The 22,169-nt window shown below is 40.6% G+C and overlaps 1 pseudogene; it reads right to left on the reverse strand.

Annotated features, from left to right (window-relative positions):
* Nucleotides 1-286: 286 nt before the first annotated feature.
* On the reverse strand, nt 287-8,189 carry LOC129032907 (thyroid hormone receptor-associated protein 3-like; annotated as a pseudogene).
* Between the last annotated feature and the right edge of the window lie 13,980 nt (nt 8,190-22,169).

Raw genomic sequence — 22,169 nt, forward strand, 5'->3', positions numbered from 1 at the left:
CCCTGCCCCAACGCCACACACTAACAACAAATGAGAAAAACAGCTAAAGCCCAATGAGTTGTGTTCTGCTCAAGAGCTGGGCCTGACCCCCGGGCTCCACAGCCAGCCTTCTCTGTCCAGTGGGAGGCAGTGTCAGGGATGCCTTCCATGGTAGTACAATCTGCATGGCCGGTGAGGGGTAGGGTAGGATTTTCAGAATCTTCTTGAGGTTCCTCTGTTTAGCTCCTCGCAGCCATCTTCCCAGCACCTCTCTCCCCTGGGCAAGGAATCCCGTCAAGAGTGACCCCTACTTGGTTGTGGGCTATAAATTGTCCTTCTCTTCTCAGTTCTCTGTCCCACTCTTGTTGTCTTCAATCTCCCCTTCCTCCCCACTGAACTTGTCATGGGCCAGCTGAGGTCTGGTACTTGATTTCTGGAACATGAACTGGACCCGACCCAGAGGAAAGGCTCCTCCGCCTGGCCCCGGCTCACCCACTTGTCACTGCCTTCACCTTCATGGTCATCATGCAAGTAATGCTTCTTGCTTTTGGGTGTGTACTCTGGGTCCCACTCCTCTTCCTGTTTTTTTTTTTTTAAATCGTTGCTGTTGTTGTTATTGTTCCCAGAGTAGTTGCCTCTGCCCCAGCCTCTTCCTCTGGCTCAAAATGGAAAGGTTCCTCGAGCTCTGCCACTTCCTCTTTCACTTGGACCCACCAAGCCTTTGGTCCCCAGTCTCGATTTCTCAAAGCCCGTGGTGCTTTCCTCTCTTTCCTCTGTCTCTTCCGTGTACTCTTCTGCTTTGTAGGAGTGAGATGACTGGGAGGAAGAGGAGGATCTGGACCTGTCTCTCAATCTCTGGTGCTTCTTCTGCTTCTTTGATCCTTTATGAGTTTTCTCTGTTTTCTCAGCTGACCTTTTCCTCGAGGGCCTGGAGTCTCAGGAATCCACTGATCCTCTCGATTTACCTCATTTAAGATCTCTCTCCTGGCTGGGCACGGGGGCTCGTGCCTGTAATCCCAGCAATTTGGGAGGCAGAGGTGGGTGGATCACTAGGTCAGGAGATTGAGACCATCCTGGCCAACATGAAATACAAAAATTAGCTGGGGGTGGTGGCACGTGCCTGTAATCCCAGCTACTTGGGAGGCTGAGGCACAAGAATCACTTGAACCTGTGAGGCAGAGGTTGCAGTGAGCCAAGATCATGCCACAGCATTCCAGCTTGGACGACAGAGCGTGACTCTGTCGGAAAAAAATAAATCTTACGATGTTCAATATCAAGGCTGAGATCAACAGGATCATCTTTGTGTTTTCCCTCAGCCTTGTAGCCAGGTACTGGGGGAAACGTCTATTCTTCTCTGTATCTCTGGGATTTTCTTGTTTTTGGCTGCCTCCTGCTCAGTTCGTCTCTTTAGGCATTTAGTAAAGTGTTCATGTAATGTCATTCCTGAGGACCCAAAGTGATGCTCTTTAACATGGTGAATAATGGTCACTATATGTTGGGCAAACAGTTCTGAGGGGCTACGCTGAGACTGAGCTGACTGTATAGGCTGGAAATTGGAACAAAACTCCTGTTCCTTTTTGTTGCTATGTACTAGATCGCGGCAAAGCTTGCGTTCCTGAGCCTATAAGCCACTGGGTCGTGCAAAGTCCTCATCAAAAGAGTCCATCCGGACATTGCCCTGTGTCTCTTGAGTAATGGAAAAGGAAGACTTCCCTGTGGAAAAGTCTCCTTTCGCTTCCAGCTTGTCTCGGCTCTCAGAAGTCTTTCTTGGGGGAGGCGATGAGCTTTTCTCCTGGACTGCTTTGTAAGCAGTCACTCAGAAATTCTTCTCAGGCACAAAGCCTCTGTGCCCACCTTTGGTTCTCTTGCCCTGATCCTCCTTTTTGGATCTCTCTGGGAAAGACTCCCCCTCCAGCTCCTCTGTTTTCCTCTGCTTTTCCTTCCCTGGAGGTGCATATACCAGGCCCTCCCATTTGCCTGACTTCTCCTCCTGGTTTTCGTTTGCATCTATGACTTTAGACATATTTTGGGTTCATCACCAAACTCAGATTCCTTCCTTCCCTTAGCTTTGTCCTTATCGTGATCATCCATCTCTTCCTTGTGGAAGTCAGCCATCTTCTTCTCAAAGTCATTTTGGAGCTTATACCTTTTGGGAGACTGACTGCCCAGAAAAGGCTTCTCAGAATCAGTTTCAGGAGCAAAAGAATCAGATTTCATTTTTCCATCACCCAAGCCTGTGTCAGAGAAGCTCCCTTTCTCTTTTATTTTTTCTTTATCTGTATTTGTTTCTGTTCCTTATCTTTTCTATTCTCTGTCTTCTGCTCTTCTAGATACCTCTTTGTACAGGCTGCTCCTCCTGGAGCAGCACTCTCCTGCTTCTGAGATGAGACATATGTGGAGCCAATGGATGGTGAATTCTTACCCACAGGGCTGTTTTTGGATGGACTCAGGGACCCAAGAGCCATGGTCGAACTGAACTTGGTGTGTCCCAGGCTGATACTCAGCACCGCTTGGCAGAGTTGAGTTCATCTGGGATGTGCTGGAAAGTGGAGGACTAGGTTTTGGCATGGGGCTAGGAAGGAGTGACCGCTGCCTCACCACCACAGACTGGAGGGGGCTTTTGAGAGCTGGGCTTCCCTCCCGAGGACTCAGCTCAGAAACTGCTGAGGCCCCTGATGCAGAACCAGTGCCGTAGGTGGCATCTGGCCATGGCTTCGAGCTCTCAGATGCTTTTGTATCTTGAGAGGTGCCTCTAGAGAATGTCTGTTCCTTGGCCTCATCTCCCTGGTTATCCCCGGTAGCCTGAGATGGCCGGCTATCCTTGGAAGAGGACCTTTTCTCCTTCGCAGACTTGCGCTTAGAAGATTCAACTCGGCTATGGTTGGAGGAAGAACGGGAGGATGAGGAGCGCCTTGACTGGTCAGAAGACGACTTATCAGAGTTTCTAGAATGGCTCGTGTACCTTGGTGAAGGGGACCTTCTCGCTGGGGACGGGGATCTTGAACGGCCTGTATACTTGCAGGTAATTCTGCCAATTTGAGCGGTAGTTTCCATAGCCTCCTCGGTTATACTGGCCCCATGGATAAAAGCCTCTGTTACGCCCAGGGAAATAATAGGGCCTTCTAAAGCCTCTGTTGTGACCTCGGAAATCCCGACTGTGTTATACTCTTGGGTGGTTTCTTTCTCTGTTATGAGCTGGAGAATATGATCTGGAACGAGACCTAGAATTCAGCCTGCACTTCCTTGAACCAGAGACAGATCGGCTTAGGGACCGAGACTTCGAACATGAACGAGAACGAGATCTTGATGCAGATCCTGAGCGAGATCCAGACTTGGATTTGTTTTTGACAGCTCTGAAGAGAGGATCACTTTTCAATTACACCTTATTTGAACAGTGATTCGACTTGCACTGGATCCCAGACACTACCCCAAAAGAACACTTGCAGCACCAGTGGCTTCTTCAATTTACGAGTCAGGATACACTTCTGGGCCTGCCGCAGCGATCACTGCTGCAGCTCGCAACAGCACAACCAGCCAGAACCTCGCCCCCGGTATTTTATATTTTTATAGCTATTGTAAATGTGATTGCCTCTTGATTCTCAGCTAGATTGTTATTGGTGTATAGAAATGCTATTGATTTTTGGACATTGTTTTTGTATCTCGCAACTTTACTAGATTCGTTGATCAAACTAAGGGTTTTTGGTGGTGTTTTTAGGTTTTCCAAATTACACAGAGACAATTTGACTTCCTCTCTTCCAATGTGGATGTCTTTTATTTCTTTCTCTTGCCTAATTACTCTGGCCAGTACTGCCAGTACTATGTTGAATAGGGTGGTGAAAGTGGGCATCCTTGTCTTGTTCCAGTTTTTATGGGACAGGCTTTCAACTTTTCTTCATTCAGTATGATGTTGGCTGTGGGTTTGTTGTATATGGCCTTTGTTATTTTGAGGTACATTTCTTCTATGACTACTTTGTTGAGGGTTTTTATCATGAAGGGATACTGGATTTTGTGAAATGCTTTTCCTGCATCTATTGAGATGATCATATGGATTTTGTCCTTAATTCTGTTTATGTAATGTATCACATTTATTGATTTGTGTATGTTGAACCATCTTTGTATTCCTGGTATAAAACCCAGTTGATTGTGGTATACTATCTTTCTGATGTGTCATTGGATTTAATTTGCTAGTATTTTTTTTATTTTTGTGCCTGCGTTCATCAGGGGTATTGGTCTGTAGTTTTCTTTGTTCTGTTGTGTGCTTGTCTGGTTTTGGTATCAGGGTTATACTGGCCTTGTAGAATGAGTTAGAAAGAATTCCCACCTCCTCAGTTTTTTGGAACAGTTTCAGAAGGATTGAGATTAATTCTTCTTTGTGTGTTTGATAGAATTTTACTATGACTATATCTGGTCCTGGGCTTTTCTTAGTTGAGAGATTTTTTTGTTATGGATTTAATGTTTCTGTGCATTATTGGACTGTTCAGGTCTTCTATTGCTTCCTGGTTCAATCTTGGGAGGTTGCATGTTTCCAGGAATTTATTAATTTCCTCTAGGTTTTCTAGTTGGTAAATGTACAGTTGTTCATAATAATCTCTGATGATCTTTTGTATTTCTGTGGTATCATTTATCATGCCTCGTTTCTCATTTCTGATTTTATTGGGTTTTCTCTCATTTTTTCCTGGTTAGCATATCAAGTAGCTTATTGATTTTGTTTATCTTTTCAAAAAACCAACTTCTTGTTTCACTGATCCCTTGTGTGTATATATATATTTTTGGTCTCTATTTAGTTTAGTTCTGCTCTGATTTTTCTTTTTTTCCTTCTACCAAGGGTTTGGTTTGTTCTTGTTTTCCACTTCCTTGAGATGCATCAATAGGTTGTTTATTTGGAGTCTTTCTATTTTTTTTTTTTTTTTGGTGTAGGCATTTATTGCTACAAACTTCCCTTTTAGCACTGCTTTTGCTGTATCCTGTAGGTTTTGGCATATTGGGTTTTGATTTTTGTTTGTTTCAAGAATTTTTTTATTTACTCCTTATTTCTTTCATTCAGTCATTCAGAGCATGTTGTTTAATTTTCATGTATTTGTATCATTTCCAGAGTTCTCTTTGCTATTGATATCTAGTTTTATTTCATTGTGGTCTGATTTCAATTTTTTGAAATTTGTTGAGACTTGTTTTGTGTTCTAACATATGGTCTAACCTGGAGAATGTTTCATGTGCTGATGAGAAAAATGTGTATTATGCAGCCACTGGATGAAATGTTCTGTAAATGATTTTTAGGTCCTTCTGGTCTAATCTGCAGTTTAAATTCAATATTTCTCTGTTAATTTTCTGTCTAGATGAACTGTCTTATGCTGAGAATGGGGTGTTGAAATCCCTATCTATTGTTGTATTGGAGTCTGTCTTTTCTTTTAAATCTAATAATATTTGCTTTATATATATGGATGCTTCAGTTTTGGGTACATATGTTTAGAATTTTTATATCTTCTTACTGAATAGATCCTTTTATCAATACATAATGAGATTCTTTGTCTCTTTTTACTGTTTTTGATTTAAAGTCTGTTTTATCTGATATAACTACTCTGCCTAATTTTGGTTTCTGTTTGCATGTAGCTTCTTTTTCCATGCCTTTACTTTCAGTCTGTACGTGTTTTTACAGATGAGATGAGTTTCTTGTAGGCAGCCTATACTTGAGTCACTTTAAAAAATCCATTCAGCAAATCTATATTTTTTTTAAGTGGAAAATTTAATTTGTTTACATTCAGGGCTATTACTGATATATCAGGGCTTATTCCTGTTATTTTATTACTTGATTTCTGGTAATTATATATATTATTTTTTCCCTTTATTTCTCTCTTATTGTTTACTATTGTAGTTTGTTGGTATTCTACAGTGGTAACATTTGAGTGTTTTCATGATGGTAGCTATTAATCTTTTGCTCTGAGTATAGAACTTTCTTAAGCATTTATTGGAGGGCTGGTCTAGAGGTGATGAACTTCCTCAGCTTTTGCTTGCCTGGGAAAGACTGTTTTTCCTTTATTTATGAAAGATAAATTTTCTGGACATAGTATCCTTGGCTAACAGTGTTTTTCTTTTAGTGCTTTGAATATGTCATCCCATTTTCTCCTGGTCTGTAAAGTTTCTGCTGAGAAATTAGCTTTTAGTCAGATAGAGGGTTTCCTTTATAGGTGATAAAATGTTTTTCTCTTGCTGACTTTAGAATTTGTACTGTCACTTTGACTTTAGACAACCTGAATTGCAGTAGGCCATGATGAAGTACTTTTTGCATTGTATTTTCTGGGGATCATTGAGCCTCCTATATCTGGATATTTAAATCTCTTCCTAGAATTGTGAAGTTTTCATTTATTACTTTGTTAAGTAAGTTTTCTAAGCCTTTCAATTTCTCTTTACCCTCAGGGATACTAACAATTAATACATTCAGTTGCTTTATGTAGTCCCAAGTATCTCAAAGGCTTTGTTCATTTTTTTAAAAATCTTTTTTCTTTATTTTTTGCCTGACTAGATTATTTCAAAATATTTGTCTTCAAGTTCTGAAATTCTCTATTCTACTTGGCCTAGCCTGTTTTTGAAACTTTTGATTGTATTTTATTCTTGCTTTGATGACTTTTTCAGTTCCAGAGTGTCTGTTTTTTTCGAAAAGGTATTTATCTCTTTGATACATTTTTCACTTATTTCCTGAATTGATTTTTGAGCTCTTTGTATTGTTTTTCATATTTCTCTTGCATCATTGAACTTTTAAAAATAAATATTTTGAATTCTTTATCTGGCATTTTGAGGATTGCTTTTTGGTTAGGATCTATTGCTGGAGAATTATTGTGTTCCTTTGAGGGTGTCATATTGCTTTTTCATGTTTCTTATGTCTTTACAGCATTTGCTTCTCTTTATTTTTGAATTTTCCTTCACTGTGGGGGCTTTTTCCTGAATATGTGACTATGATGTTGGTTGGGTAGGACCCTTTGGCTTTGCTTTTGGGTGCATGGAGTAGGGAAGACTATTATAATTTCATTGGCTATAAATAGCATCAGTGGTATCTGTGGTTTCCTTGGTGTGGTAGGGTGCGGTTATTAGTGGAGGCTGTGGTGAACTTGTGCTAGGGTCTGGAATGCCAGATTGGTCTGTCTTTAGCTTTCAGTGGGGCTAAGCATGTCTATCCTTGTGCTCTGTGGCAGTGTATTCTGACACCTGTGTTGGTGGTTCCAAGCAGGCTGATTCTTGGGCTGTTGGGTGCCTTTCTCAATGCTGGTTGTGGTAGTGGTGGCCTGGGTGGGTGAGTAGGCTCTTGGGTTCCTGGGCAGCCACATGATCTGGGCAATGGTGGTAGTAGTAGTGGTGAGATGCTCTTCTGATTCCCAAGTGCTGTGCTTTTGTGTTGGCAGTTGTTGCAATGAGCCATGCAGGCTGGCTTCCAGGCCACTAGGTGGTGCTTGCAGGTAGAAGCAAGCACTGCAGGTGCTTGAGGTGGTAGTGATATGTTGTTTGTGCCCAGCCTCTGTCCCCCAGGATAAATGCTTAGGTGCCCCAGGTGGTGGATTGGGTTATGGAACCCCCAGGACCAGGGATCCGGCACTCTGTCTCAGAGGGTGGGGTGAAGCCGAGCAGAGCCAGACCAGGCAAACTTGTGCACAGGTCCCCCAATGATGAGTGCATGGACTAGCTGTGATGAGGAGTTGGGGGTGAGGTGGGGTGATCCTTGGGCCCTGGAGAAATGCTTGGGTGAGGGGCAGCCACCACTACAGTGAGGTCTTACCATGTGGTAGGGGTGGCCAGTCCCAGCAGTCTCAGCAGCCACAGCCTTGGCCAGCAGCTGGGGTACTTATGTCCTTTTCATGCCCCAGTGCTTGTGGGGCTCCCTCCCCCATCCTGGCTGTTGCAGCTGAGGGATCCCTCCCCCATCCTGGCTGTTCAGTCAGACCTGGTAGTTCATGCCTAGCCTGGAACTCGGCCCTGGGCCATGGGGGCCCCCTTCCCAGCTCATGTCCAAGCTTCTGCAGCAACTCTTGTCTTACTCAGGACAAGTGGAGGAGTTGCCCACATGTAGCACCAGCCGCTGCAGCCCACAGCACACTTGCTTCTCAGTCCTGTTTGCAAAAGCCTCCCCCACACCCCTACCTTGGCTCCATGCCCCACTCTGGAAGCAGCAGCCTGAGTTTCCCCAATGCCCGGGACTGGTGCCACTGGTTTCCAGGACTGAGCATAGTCTGTTAAAAGCAAGGATCAAGAATGGTGTTTTACTGTAGCTCCTCAGGTCCCAGAAAGAGTGTGAGACCCAAGGTGTGTTCCCTCCTTGGGGTTCCTTCTTACAGTCTCCTGGCTGCTCCCAAGTCCGAATCACGGCTTGGAAGAGTCAAAGTGTTTCTCCTATGGCCTGGATAGTATAGTTCCCAAGTGAGAAGGTAAATTGTAGGAAGACACTCACTCACCTTCCCCTGTACTGAGGAATTCACTACCAGTTCCGGGCCAATCCTAGCCACACAAGCTGCACATTTTCCTTCTCCTTCCTAGATTTTAGTGTTTCCTATCATTTTTTTTTTCTGTCAAACTCCCATGTTCCAGCTTGGATAATGCGTTTAAAATGTGAATGTTGGCCAGGCACAGTGGCTTCTGCCTGTAATCCCAGCACTTTGGGAGGCAGACGTGGGTAGATCACAAGGTCAGGAGATGGAGACCATCCTGGCCAACATGGTGAAACCCCATCTCTACTAAAAATACAAAACTTAACTGGGCGTGGTGGCAGGCGCCTGTAATCCCAGCTACTCAGGAGGCTGAGGAAGGAGAATTGCTTGAGCCTGGGAAGCGGAGGTTGCAGTAAGCTGAGATCGCGCCACTGCACTCCAGCCTGGCGACAGAGGGAGACTCCGTCTCAAAAAAAAAAAAAAAAGACTGTCTACACATTTTTTGGTACTTCTAAGTGGATGAGGCGTGCTTACAATGCCTCTAGTCAGCCATCTTAAAAAACAAAACAAAACAAAACAAAACACCTATACTGTTAAGATAGTCTCTTAGAGCTTATCCTAAATGTGGGCAATATGCTCAAAATTGCAATAGGTGAGAGAAGGCATATGTAGTGACCTGCATATAGCACTCCAAGCTTTGGTTATTGCTGTTTGCTCCTGATAGGGTCCAAAAGGGGCTACATTAGACAGGAAATTCAATTTTTTCTTTTTGCCTTTCACATATCTACATTTTAATTTGAAATTTATTCCATGCTTTCTTTAGCTGGGTGAGTGTGGATTGCCATATTTCATCCAAACTAAGACATTGTCAGTTTTAAGGTACACCATTATTTTATTTACCACTATGAAGGAAAAAAACCTGCCAATTAAAGGATGACAATTATAAGACATATCACCATTTCAAAGATGTTACTATGTTATAATTCCTGGCAAGAAAGGGGAGGTACAGTGTTGAAATGCAACATTTTAAGATTGCTGCCTCCCATGAAAGAGGAGGCTGTTACTTCTGGAATGAGATCAAGTTTCCCTTGAACTGTTTTTGCAGGTTATCTTCTCTACACTTGGCGTTCATGCATGGAAGAGCAAAACCTGGTTCTGTGTTAGCACATATTTTGTGTTACATTGATCTCTATCTTGCTAATTACAAAACAAAGTTTTATAGAATAAAAACCAGTGATTATAGAAACCAAATTGAGAATTAGGACTAAGGATAAAGTTTAACAGGAAAATGTAATTACAGGAAGTTAGAACACTCTCTCCTCTGTATCATTTAAAGATTAAGAGACTCAGCAAGAAGAAAAGGGAAAATATTGTCCTATAGATTGTGGAATTAGCCAGGAAAAGTGTCTGTGAGCCCTTTATACTCTGAAATATTCTTCTACACTATGGAACTTTAATAATCAGATTTCACTCTTGAAGTTTAATAAATGACACTGAAAGCTGTTTTTTCCAACTCAGGTGCAAATATAACCAAGATTGTTCTTTGTCCCTAGTAAAGAGAAGGCTAGATATTACTATTTCTATAAAACTCTAGTAGGATTTAGAAATAACATTTAATATGCTGTAGGCCATAAGGCAAAGGGTACACAATGACTGGAATTTATTTTTCTAAACTTAACTAGTATAGTATATGTATGTGACTTTTATTCAGACAAGACATGTAAAAGAAGCCTCTCCGCTCCTAAACCTAGAGCAACTGGATTTGAAAACCAGATTTGCAACCCATGTTATTTGATGGCAGCTATAAGATTTTGGCCCCAGGGCAAGAGGTAATTTGGTTAAGGGTTATTTATTTTTTGCCTTCACAGGATACCTTGTGGTATTTTCGTCCTCCTTTTCCCACACACAGTCTTCATAGCCTGAACTACTTACAACAGTGGGTTTTTTTTGTTTTTTGTTTTTTGTTTTTTTTTGAGATGGAGTTTCACTCTGTTGCCAGGCTGGAGTGCAATGGTGTGATCTCAGCTCACTGAAACCTCTGCCTCCTGGGTTCAAGTGATTCTCCTGCCTCAGCCTCCTGAGTAGCTGGGACTACAGGTGTGTGCTGCCACGCCCAGCTAATTTTGGTATTTTTAGTATAGACGGGGTTTCACCATGTTGGCCAGGATGGTCTCAATCTCTTGACCTCGTGATCCATCCACCTGGGCCTCCCAAAGTGCTGGGATTGCTGGCGTGAGCCACTGCACCTGGCCAGAACAGTGGTTCCTAACCTGGACTCCACATTAGAATTACCAGGAACTTTAAAAAAATACTAAAAATATCCATGCATACATCTTATTCCAGCCCAATGAATTCAGAATCCCTGGAGTAGGTCCCAAACATAAAGGTTTTTTTTTTTTTTTTTTCTTCTTCTTGAGCTCTGAAGTGTTTGTAGTGAGCATCCCAAATTGGGGATCCCCTGATTTAGAGCTATAATGCTTGCTCCTGGGGTTTTGCAGATGTCAGCATGGAGACTTGGATTTAGTCCACATTAGTAACAAACCTTCCCAGAACAGGAGGCTGAAATCTTTGGATTGAGATAACCTTTATCTTAGCGTCAGGTTTCCCAGAGGCAAGACTCTGAGATGAGAGTTTATGTGTAGGTGATTTCATTTAGAAAGTGCTCCCAGGAGAAACCTGTAAAAGAGCAAGCAGGACAGGGAGCGGAGTGTAGTAACTGGTTTTTAAAGGTGGCTGCCTCCCATTCGTTTCCTCCATGTTTGCACAAACCACTCCACCCACCAGGGAGGTGTCTATTTCCCCTCCCATCAGAGTTGGCCTTATAACTTGCTTCGACCAACAGACATGGTAGAAATGATTCTGGCCTAATACCAGGCCTGTCTTTTAAGATGCCTAGCAGTGTCTGCTTGTCCCCAGCAGTAACCAGTTGCCATGCAAGTAACCCGACCACCTGAGATCACCAAGCTGTGAAGTTTGAGCTAGCACCACGGGGAGGTGACATGGAGCAGAAAACTGAGGAATCCAGCTGGCAGTGAAAACCAAAGCCCCAGACATATGACACCAGTCCAGCCAGTCCAGCCAGTCCAGCCAGCCCTTACAGTCGTTTCAGCCATCCCAACTGAGGTCCCAAACGTCATAGACAGAGACAAGAAATCCCTGCCATGCCTTGTTTGAATTCCCAACCAAAAGAATCATGAGCAAATACAATAATTGCAGTTTTAAGCTTTGGAATAGTTTGTTATGAAGCAATAGAAAGTTGAAATTTGGGGTAGGTTCACAGTGATAGAAGACTAATGTTTGGGTGGCTTATTGTGCAACACTAGATACTGGAAATAGGAAGAAACCCCCCTGCAGGGATAAAATTTCAAGCAAAATCCTGTAAAGGTTATCTCCAGCCTGATCCCATTGGGAAAATCTGAATTATGTCTCAGGATTATCCTGATATTAGACTTTCATATTCCTAGTTATTGGATCAGGCCTACTGTGTGGTCAGAAACAGTGGCATAAACCCCCAGGCTCTTCTTGCTTTCTGAGGAGCACCGGCAGAGTCAACCATCCCTCAAAGGACACCTGGCCTGTGGCAGGTGCCACATCATCATATCAGAGCATGTGGTAGTAACTGTCTTCTGATATTATTTCTCAATGTTTTGTAGAATATGCAACCCAAGCAAGAAAAAAAAAAAAAAAAACACACCAGAAAAGTGAAAAAGAAAAAAAGAAAGAAATACAAGTATCTTAGGCAAAAAGTTCAAATTTGATCAATAAAAGGGAATGAAGACTTTATTTAACAATAAAAAATTATGGGAGGAACCTTTGTAGATAGGGGAACAGGTAGGTGCGTTTCTTTTTGCAAGACAGGAAAAATAAGCCACGAAAAATACTGCAGGTAGAAGATGCTTGTGTAGCAAAGCAGAGGAAAGCAGCTTTGTGACAACGCTGAACATTTCCTGCTGTTCGGAGAAGCATGAAGCGGGAAGATGCTAAATTGTTGGCAGGTGTGTCTGATAGTAGTGTTGGCACACCTAACTTCATAATTTCTGACCTAGTTGAAGAAATGCCTATGATCTTTTTGCTGGGTTTAATTATAGCATAAATATAATCTACCTCTTTAAAAAGAAAAAATTGGTTAGAATTCAATTATTGTTTCTGTGGAGAGAATTAATTTTCAACAAAGTGTTAGAGAGAATCTGTGTTGGCAGTTCTGGGAGGAAGACCTCATTTTCTAAATGCAAATTTTGGCTCCTCCTGTCTTCTTCCTTCTACCTCAACACTTAGAAAACTACCAGAAACAGGTTTTTTTCTTTTTTTTTTTTTCTGTTAACTCATAAAGCAGTAAGTTTTGTGATATTCTTTTCTAGGTAGATCTTACATTAGAACAGAAAAAAATTTTTCACTAGGCACGTGGTTTTACACTTGCAGATGTTTAGAATGGATCATCTTTATGTGCTCATTCATTAAGAGCTGATTTATCCCACTTGCTGATATACATGCACACACACACACACACACACACACACACACACACACAATTTGGACTCCTGCTGTGCACTACAAGCACTGCCTTTGGGGGTTATGCAGGGTAAGGTGACAGATTTTGGCAGTGCCAAAAATGCTTAACTGCTGAGATTAAGCTAGGAGCTCTGGGCAAATGTTGCCTCAAAATGGCTGCTGGCACCAAGCCAAATTAGCCAAGGACTCAATTACCCTCAGGTGGCTGCCACAGAGATATCATCACCAAAGCTGCTGGGAGAAAAACCTCTGGTCAAGCCAGGCTTCTGATGATGCAAAGGAACACAATACACATCTATCTCCTGGGTCATTGCTTCCCTTCCTCAATTTTCAGCCTGCAGGACACAGGCAGTTTCAGCTGGCCCCAAGTTAGCAGCCCTTCTAGCACCTGGGCATCATTTCCTCTATTCAGATACCTTATCTGGAAATAGTGAAAGTTTAATAGGAGGCAATCAGACCCCAGGGATTTCCAAATGATACCTGATGGAGAGAGGTCTTCTGGGGTCACAGACACAATCACTGCTTCCTTCAGACCTGTGATTGCTCACTGCTGGGGATGATTGGGATTTGCAAGTTGATTAAAGCTGGAGATTTAGCATCTGAAATAGAATTTCTCAGATAATTGCTGGAAATTGGCCAATGCCTTTGTTGCACTGAGCTCCACATGGCAGATTACATGCTCTCGGACTTAAACCAGATCCATGAAAGGGATCTCAAGGAGGAACCTTCAGAACTGGTACTCTTGTCTTCTGACATGCAGAACAAGAGGGGAGAGGATTGGATGCTTCCTTGGGATTGGGTGCTGAAGAAAATGAAATCAAAGCAAAGATTTCCTTCTGGAAACAATTTCGAAGAGTATTCTATTTCTTTCTCCAGCTGAGTATTTTCTTTGGTAATTTCATGGTTTTCTTCATGTAAATATTCATGTCTTTCCTGATTTTTCCTGCACAAAAACATGTCTGCTTCTTACAGTAGGCCAGGACCCGATTAAAACAGTATCCCAGAAAAGCTATTAGAGCTTATGCTTCCAAACCAAGACCCGAAACATCTTTGTGTAGTGCCAAAGTTGAAAATGTTGTGAAGTGATATGCTTGAAAGTTTTTTTTAACAAAATTATACCACCCAAGATTGGTGAGAGGACCTGGAAAAATGTACTCCCATACTCTATAAACTCTCCAAGAAAACATTTTGGCAACATTGACCAATGGTCTTAAAAATGTTCATGTCTTTGGACCCAACACTTCATCTAGGACTTGATCAAGGACTTAGTCTTTAGGAAATAATCAAGTGTGTGAACAAAGGTTTAGCTTGTTCCATCTTTGCTGGTGCCTGTCTAGCAAGAGCATGTCTAGCAAAAGCATGTCTAGCAAAAGCTTGGCAATAGTGTTCAACTTTGGAGGACTAGAGTAGTGTATATCCAATAACAATAAAGATGGAAATGTTAACAGTGGTTGTCTTCACATGGTGCAATTACAATTTTATTTTGCTTATCTGTATATTCTAATTTTTCTTCAATGAATATGTTACTCATTTAAAAATATTTTCAAAAACTTCCTTTGAACTGTAATAGTTTTGTTGCAGAAATTTGTCTACTGACATGAAAAAATGTTCACAAAAATAATTAATGTAAATAAAATGGTGTTAAACTGTATGTAGTATGATTCCACTTTCGAAAAAGAGAAATCAATGTATTCTCTCTCTTTGTCTTTCTCTCTGTCACACACACCCGGAAGTGCACACACCAGTATATTTCAGTGGCTCTCTGTTGATGGAGAGATAATGGTAACTTAATTTTTTCTCTTTGCTTGTTTATATAATTTATAACTTTTCTTCAGTGAACATGTAATATTTGTATAATTGAGAAAAAATAGTATAATTTTACATGCAATAGACAGAAGGCCTTATGTGTGTACAGATGCTCTCAACTAAGATATTTTAAGATTTTTTAACTTTACAATGGTGAGAAAGTACTACACATTCAGCAGAAACCTTACCATTCTGTTTTTTACTTCCAGTATTCAATAAATTACATGAGATATTCAACACTTTATTATAAAATAGGCTTTGTGTTAGATAATTTTGCACAGCTGTAGGCAAATGTAAGTGTTCTGAACAAGTGCCGGTACTTTGATTTCAGCCTTATGAAACCCAGGCCAGAGACATCAGTCAAGCCAACTGAGAGTTCTGATCATGAGGTGATACATTTGTTGATGTAAGCTGGGAAGTTTTCATAACCAATAGAAAATGAAACACATGAAAAGTAAGTTTCACTCCCATCCTTGTACCCCAGTCCCATGTTTCTCTTTCCTGGAGACAAATTCCCTATGTTTAGAAGGAAAAAAAAAAACAGAAAAAGGAAGGAAGGAAATAGGTCTACTTTTGGGGGTGTTTGAAGCAGAGATTTTATTAGGGAAGAGAAAAGAGTAGGAAGAGTATTTCTTGGATTTTTTTTAGGGAAAACTGGAATGCTGCATTGTGCCAAGTGTAATACTGTCCATCTGAAAATGATTAATAAAACTGTAAGAACATTTATGATCTTCTTAATTAGCATTTAAAAACAGAAAAGAAAACCACAGCTACTTAGATAGGGTGTATAATTAAGAACATAATGGGGAACTTAAAAGATTTGTCTGTATCACAAAGGAAAGCTCGCTATGTGAAAATGTCAAAGGTTTTTCTTTTACAGCCATGAAAAAGCTTCTGAATAGTTCAGTCATGTCCCTCCTAGAAGCCAAAACCTTTAAGAGTATGGGAGGAGAGAGAGTAGAAGGGAGAAAAGGAAGAGACCATTAGTCAATTTAAAGAAGGGAATTACATGAACAGAAAGGGCTTGTGAATATTCCGAATAGAATCTGAGTTTGTATAATTTCAAACAGGTCTGGACAAGGTAGACAAAAGGCAGTCATTTAGACAGATTGAGGTCATTTTGTATGTCCTTGCATCTACTGACAGTTAAACCAATAATCAGTGTGTGGCCTTTTATTTCTCTTATTGATATTTGGAACGTTGACAGTCTATCAGCTAATATATATCTTAAACCTGTTTTTTTGTTTTGTTTTGTTTGGATTTTTTTGGTGTTGGGGGCAGAGAGGAGCAGGAAGTTCAGGAAGGGAAGGCAATAAATCATCCAATGGTTGTGCTGGCATATTATTTAGAAGAAGGACTGAATCTACCACAAACCACAGAATACTGAAAACTGACCTTCGTGTTGAAAACTCCCTGCGTTTTACTTCATCCAATTGATTCACAACTGAGAAATCCATTTTTTAAATGCTTCATGAATATTTGGAGGAAATGAAGTATATTGACTAGTTTGATGAATATTAGCCCTAGTGGGAACATTGTAACCATCCTTATAGCATATGAATGGCAAAATAATCATTGTTCAAGTCACATTGCAAATAAGGCAACAGGCAACTTTTTCATGACAAAAATATCAAAATAGAAAATGGCACTGTCAGTCATTTTTATTTTTAAACAGAAAACAAAACATTCTATTGCTTTGCTATAATTTTCTCAAGAGATTCTTCTTGAGAAGAATAAGATGTAACTCACAGACTTTTATTTCCAAGTAGTGAATGTATCACAATGTATGAGATTACCCAGGAGTTCACTTAGAGACTTGTACATCCCCAAACTCAAAGTTACAGTTACATTTATTTCAAAGAAAGGCCAGAACCAATTTCCTCTGAAGTCTTCCTGCCTGTTAACATACACCATAGAGCACCAGGACTGATGAACCCATGTGGCCCCTTTACCCTAACAAAAGAATTTCTGGTAGCTGAGCAAGTGCTCTTGATAGTCAGGGCTCCTTGGGTCTCTGCTCTTGGCTGAAAAGAAAGCTGTCTTAGCTAATGTGTTTTTTTGATCCATCTTAGAATGCCTTCAAGGTTAGCAAAGGGAGCTTGGTTTAATTTGCTTTGGCAGAGGAATGAGGACAAGTGGGACCTATCACAGGTAAAAGGAAAAGGCAGCTGGAGGGTGTTCTTGTAATGCCAATGTTGAGGGCAACACACCTTGGGCTTTCAGTTAAGGTTTCTTATAGCTTTCTTTGGTTCATCTCAGGTTCTCTTTGTGTAGCTAATGAACAAGACGTCACAGGTGGTTAAAATAACCCCAGAAGAAACTGGGATCCTAATTATGGGAATTAAATCAAAGAACATGTTTATTTGTTATGATCACACATTTTCAAAAGACAAAACATTAATACTCATGTAGTTGTCCTAATCAATTTGCTAAGAGGTCTCCAAATCCAGCCCTGTTAGTTGGATCAAGCTGCACGCATCTGTTTGCCAACTAGATTATTGCTGATTAAGCTGGATAGTTGCTTATTGTTGTTATGAGAAATATAGGATCAAATGCTACAGTTCTGACTGAAACATGACGTTTTAGAAAATCAATGTATATTTATCTTTAAATTTCAGAGTCATATTGACTGTTGATAACACCCACTGTTAGTTTTCTTTTTCTACCAATCTAGAAGGAAAGTGTTCAAATACTTTTGTCAAAAGATTGACAAGAAGTTCCTCCTTCTTGTTTCATTTATAAAGCTGCAGTTTTGTATCTCATTATCTTTTAAAGACTGTATCAAAAAAAGTGGAGCACCATTCTTGACTGTGGGAAGTAGTTATTGTGATTTTGGCAGGAGTTTGTGACTATTTTACAGAATTCAAATCAGCTCACTCCTGTGATGACCCATCTAATAAACTTTGGGTTTTTCCATTTAAACTTTCTTGGACTTATAATAGTTCTCAACATATTTCTCCACTTATCTGTCTTGTTGTCTTCCTAATGGAATCAGGTGGGCGGCTTGCTGCTGAGCTTTGATGACTGTGATGCACTGTGCCTGGTGGGAGCTTCTCAGATGCAAAGGTGGGGAGCTGACAACAGTGAGAATTGCTGTGGGCAGCCGTATGAGCTGCCATGTGTTTTACTTAATAGACCACACAACATTTAGGTCTCAGCTTCCAAGCCACTTCCTCAAGGAAGCCTTTTCTTTCCTAAATTTTATTTTTAAAGTGTTTAACAATTAATATATAATAGTCGTACATATTTTGGGGGTGCATATGTTATTTTGATACTTGCATACAATGTGTTATGATCAAACCAGGGTAATTGGGATATCCATCACCTCCAATATTGATCTTTTTTTTTAAATTTTGGGAACAACACAGTTCTTCTCTTCTAGTTATTCAACCAATTTCTCCTCATTTCTCTCCCTTCTCTTCTCAGCCTCTCATAACCACCATTCTACTCTCTACCTCAAAGAGATTCACTTTGTAGCCCCCACATATGAGTAAGAACATGCAATATTTGTCTTCCTGTGCCTGGCTTATTTCTCTTCACTTAGTGGCCTCCAGTTCCATTCATATTGCTGCAAATGACAAAATTTCATTCTTTTTATGGCTGCATAGTATTCCATTGTGTATATATACCACATTTTCTATATTCATTCATTTGTTGGACACCTAGGTTGATTCTATATCTTGGCTATTGTGAATAATGCTGCACTAACATGGGAATGCAGACATCTCTTTGATATACTGATTAACAAACCTTTTCTAACTGTCCCAAATTAAATGTCCGTTCATAATCCACAACTCCCTCCACCTCCTCTTTCATAATGCTCATCAAATTTCCAAGTACTTATCCATCTTTCCTCATAAACTTTATGCTCCATGAGGGGCAGAAATTGTGTCTATCTTATTAATGTCTATATCTCTAGTACAAATCCAATACCTTACCACTCAGTCACAACTATATGCACATCATTCTTTCTTTTTTGATTATATCACTTACATCTTAGAAGGCACCCACTTTTGCAGTGTATAATGCCATCTTTGTGGCTTGGCTTTGAGAAAATTTCCCACTATACTCCTTGGCTTCTCTATCAGAATTTTTCCAGGTTTCCTTGTTAATAAACTCAAGCTAATGAAAAGCAAATCTCATGTTTTACGGGAAGAATTTCTCTAAGGCTACATGGGTGCTTGTTTATTTGACCATTCTGTCTTGTATGTACACCTGCTGTACAAATGCTTGCTCAATACTTGCTGAGGTTAGAAATAAGTGGTAGAGGAAGTGGTAATATGGGCTCAGGAGCTTAAATTTGAAAAAGCACATTTGGCCTCACACATTTAGATCTTTACAGAATGTAATGCCAGACAGATTCTTCTTTCCCATTGCACAGATGAAGCTAATTACTTGAGACAACAGGGTTGCAGTAGAGAAAGAGTTTAATAATCACATGGCCAGCCAAGTTGAAGGATGGGAGTTATTAATCAACTCAGCCTCCCTGAGAATTCAAAGGCTAGAGTTTTTCAAGGATAATTTAGTGGGCTGGAGGGTACAGAATGTGTAATGCTGATTGGTTGGGTTGGGAATGAAATCACAGGAGGTTGAAGCTGTCTTCTTGGGTCACTTCCTGGGTAGGAGTCACAAGACCAGTTGAACCTGTTTCTTGGTTTGGGTTACATGGTTCCAGCTAGTCTACCAAAATGCAAGCTTTGAAAGATACCTCAAACACCAGTTAAGGTTTTACAATAGTGATGTCATATATAGTAGCAATTGGGGAGGTTACAAGTCTTGTGACCTCTGGCCACATGACTCCTGAACCATAATTCTAACCTTGAAGCCAATTTATTAGTTTTGCAAGGCAGTTTCAGTCCCTGAATAAATAGGGGGTTCATTTTGGGAAGGGGCTGTTATCGTGTTCATTTTAAAGTTCAACTATAAACTAAATTCCTCTCATAGTTAGCTTGGCCTATGCCCGGGAATGAGCAAAGACAGTTAGCTTTGTTTTTTTGCAAGGGCAGTTTCAAAAAGGGTTTCAGATTCATGATAAGAATATTTCTATTTTTAATTATGTTTTATCCTGGAATCAACATTTGTAGCCTATAGCAGAATAACTTGGGGAACTTCAATATATGCCTCTTTGAGGCTGAAAGTAAACTAAACAAATAAACTGCAACTCAGATGGTCTGCAGATATGGATAATTGTTTTAAAAGCCTCAGGATTCCTCTCCCTCTTCTCCCTATTGAGGTTAAGTGCCTTCTTTTCTGGGGACAAGGAGGATTTCTTTCCTGTCTGCTAGGCATTTGTGTGTTACAGTCCTCTGATTCCTGTCCTAGATCTTTATGAATAATACAGCTGCCTTCTGCATCTGTATTTTATAATTTATACTGGTAAATTTTGGGGGAGTAAAGGTAAGAGTTAGCTTGAGTGGGAAGTAATTACAGTTATCAATCTTTATGCCCAATTTTTATCTTTTTCTAAAGGGGTGAAGAGAGAATGAAGGCCTTTGGATGGTTATAATTATAAACCTGTGGGTGCTCTTGGAGAGAGAAGCTATACAAATGGATGTGAGCTGCTCTCCCCTCCCTGTGTGTAAGGACTGGAAGAAAACTGGAGAATAACAATTTTAGGAGCTGAAAGGGAGTTTGTTCAGTATTTGCGTTTCCTAAGATTTCAGGTAAGCTGAGCGGATTTCACTCAGACATTATGGAATGAAATGCAGAGCTAATTTTAGAAGTTATTATTCATCAATCAACTAAATCAGGAAGTTATTTAATATCCCCCCAAAACAATTTTCTAGGCTTCCTGTTTCAGGCTATGATGAGAAGGCAGGAAGAAACTTCACCTTGGAATGGGGTCATGATACATAGCGAGCATTCATCTGTCTTGTGAGGAAAACGTGGCTAGGGCTGTTTCAGTGAGGAACGAGGGAACACAAGTGACTCTGAGATTTTCATTTTCTTCCTCTGCTATGTTATTTGGCTTTTTCATTAGAGACTATCAATTTGTTGCAGATATGATTTTTATGCCAAAATTGTTTTTATTTTGATCTCTAGGGACCAGATGACCCTCATCATCCAGTAGCTGATTGTATTGCTATTTGTGATAGATTGTGTTATTGTTGAAAATATTGTCTTTCCCCAAAATGCCCTTCCTGTGGGATCTCTTCTGCCGGAGGGTTATATATCCCTGCCCTGCTGAACTCAGGTATGGCCATGTGACTTGCTTTGTCCAAAGGAATATAAGTGACAGTGATGTGCAAGACTTGCAAACAGAAGATCTAAGGGCTCTTGTGTGATTTTTACCATACTTCTTTCTTTCTGCTACAAACCAGCCGGGTCACAAACAGTCAGCTTCATCAGTCTGAGCCCCACGGTGAAGCTGACCTGGAGAAGCCCTATAGCTGATCTGTGATGGACCAAACTTGGGATCATTTGTTACTGCAGCACAACAGCTTAACCTGACTGATGTAGTAGTGAAAATATTTGAGCCCCAGTTAGCGAAAATAATTTTTGTCCTTCTACCTCTTTGTCCGATTTCTTCTCATAGAAATAAAATCACCATATTCAAGAACACTTTCCCAGGCCAGTGTGTTGGCTTAGAAATAAGCTGTGAGGTCACTCACTGAAAAATGAGGCTCCTACATCATAATAAACTCCAGTTCATTTCTGGAAAAGCAGAGACTGGTTGCTCCACGAGGGCTAGGATCACATTGGTCTTGCTTGTTGCTGTATCTCTGGTGCTTAGCAAAGTGCTTTGCCCATAATGCTCAGTAATTATTTGTTGAATGAATACTGAATAACTGAATAAAGAAGAGATCAGGTGTCTCCATTCTCATGGATCAGAGAAGACCATAGGTGGCATTTTGTATTTAAAAAATTACTTTCATGTTTAGAATTATACAAGCAAGTTAAGTCAAACAAGGAACTAAGAGGCAAAAGTGGGTCTAAAGAAGTTGATGAGGGTCACTCCAGGTATCACAGCCCCAAATGTGGCTCAGACCTATGCAGAAAGCATAAATGAGTGAGACAGGCTGGATCACTTCAGCACAAAAATATACACCCTCTCCTTTCTCTTGAAACATGGTTCTCTTAGTCTAAATTTCATTGTATTTTGATAGAGATGTGTGTGAAAAATACTTATATCTCTCTAACATAACTATAAGAAAAACAATAGCAGGAATATAATGACAATCAGTTACTCATGGTTAGCCTTGGCTTCTAGGGCACAAAAGTGGTGACCTGAACAGCACACATCCTATCAAAAGAAGTCAGGGATTTCTCAGCTCCTGTTGAGTGCTGCTGTGTTGTGCTGTGGGATATGAGTCCAGTTTTCCCAGAGCATCCTAATTTTTAGGAGAATCTTGTAATCTGGATTTTGGTTTTGAATTTCCCAATGTTTAAATGTTGGCAATGAAAAAAATGATATTAAAATTGATGTAGGTTAACAGAATGCAGCCCAGTGAAATACTTTGCAGGGCA

The sequence above is a fragment of the Pongo pygmaeus genome, chromosome 2 (assembly GCF_028885625.2).
Source record: "Pongo pygmaeus isolate AG05252 chromosome 2, NHGRI_mPonPyg2-v2.0_pri, whole genome shotgun sequence".
Classification (NCBI taxonomy): Eukaryota; Metazoa; Chordata; class Mammalia; order Primates; family Hominidae; genus Pongo; species Pongo pygmaeus.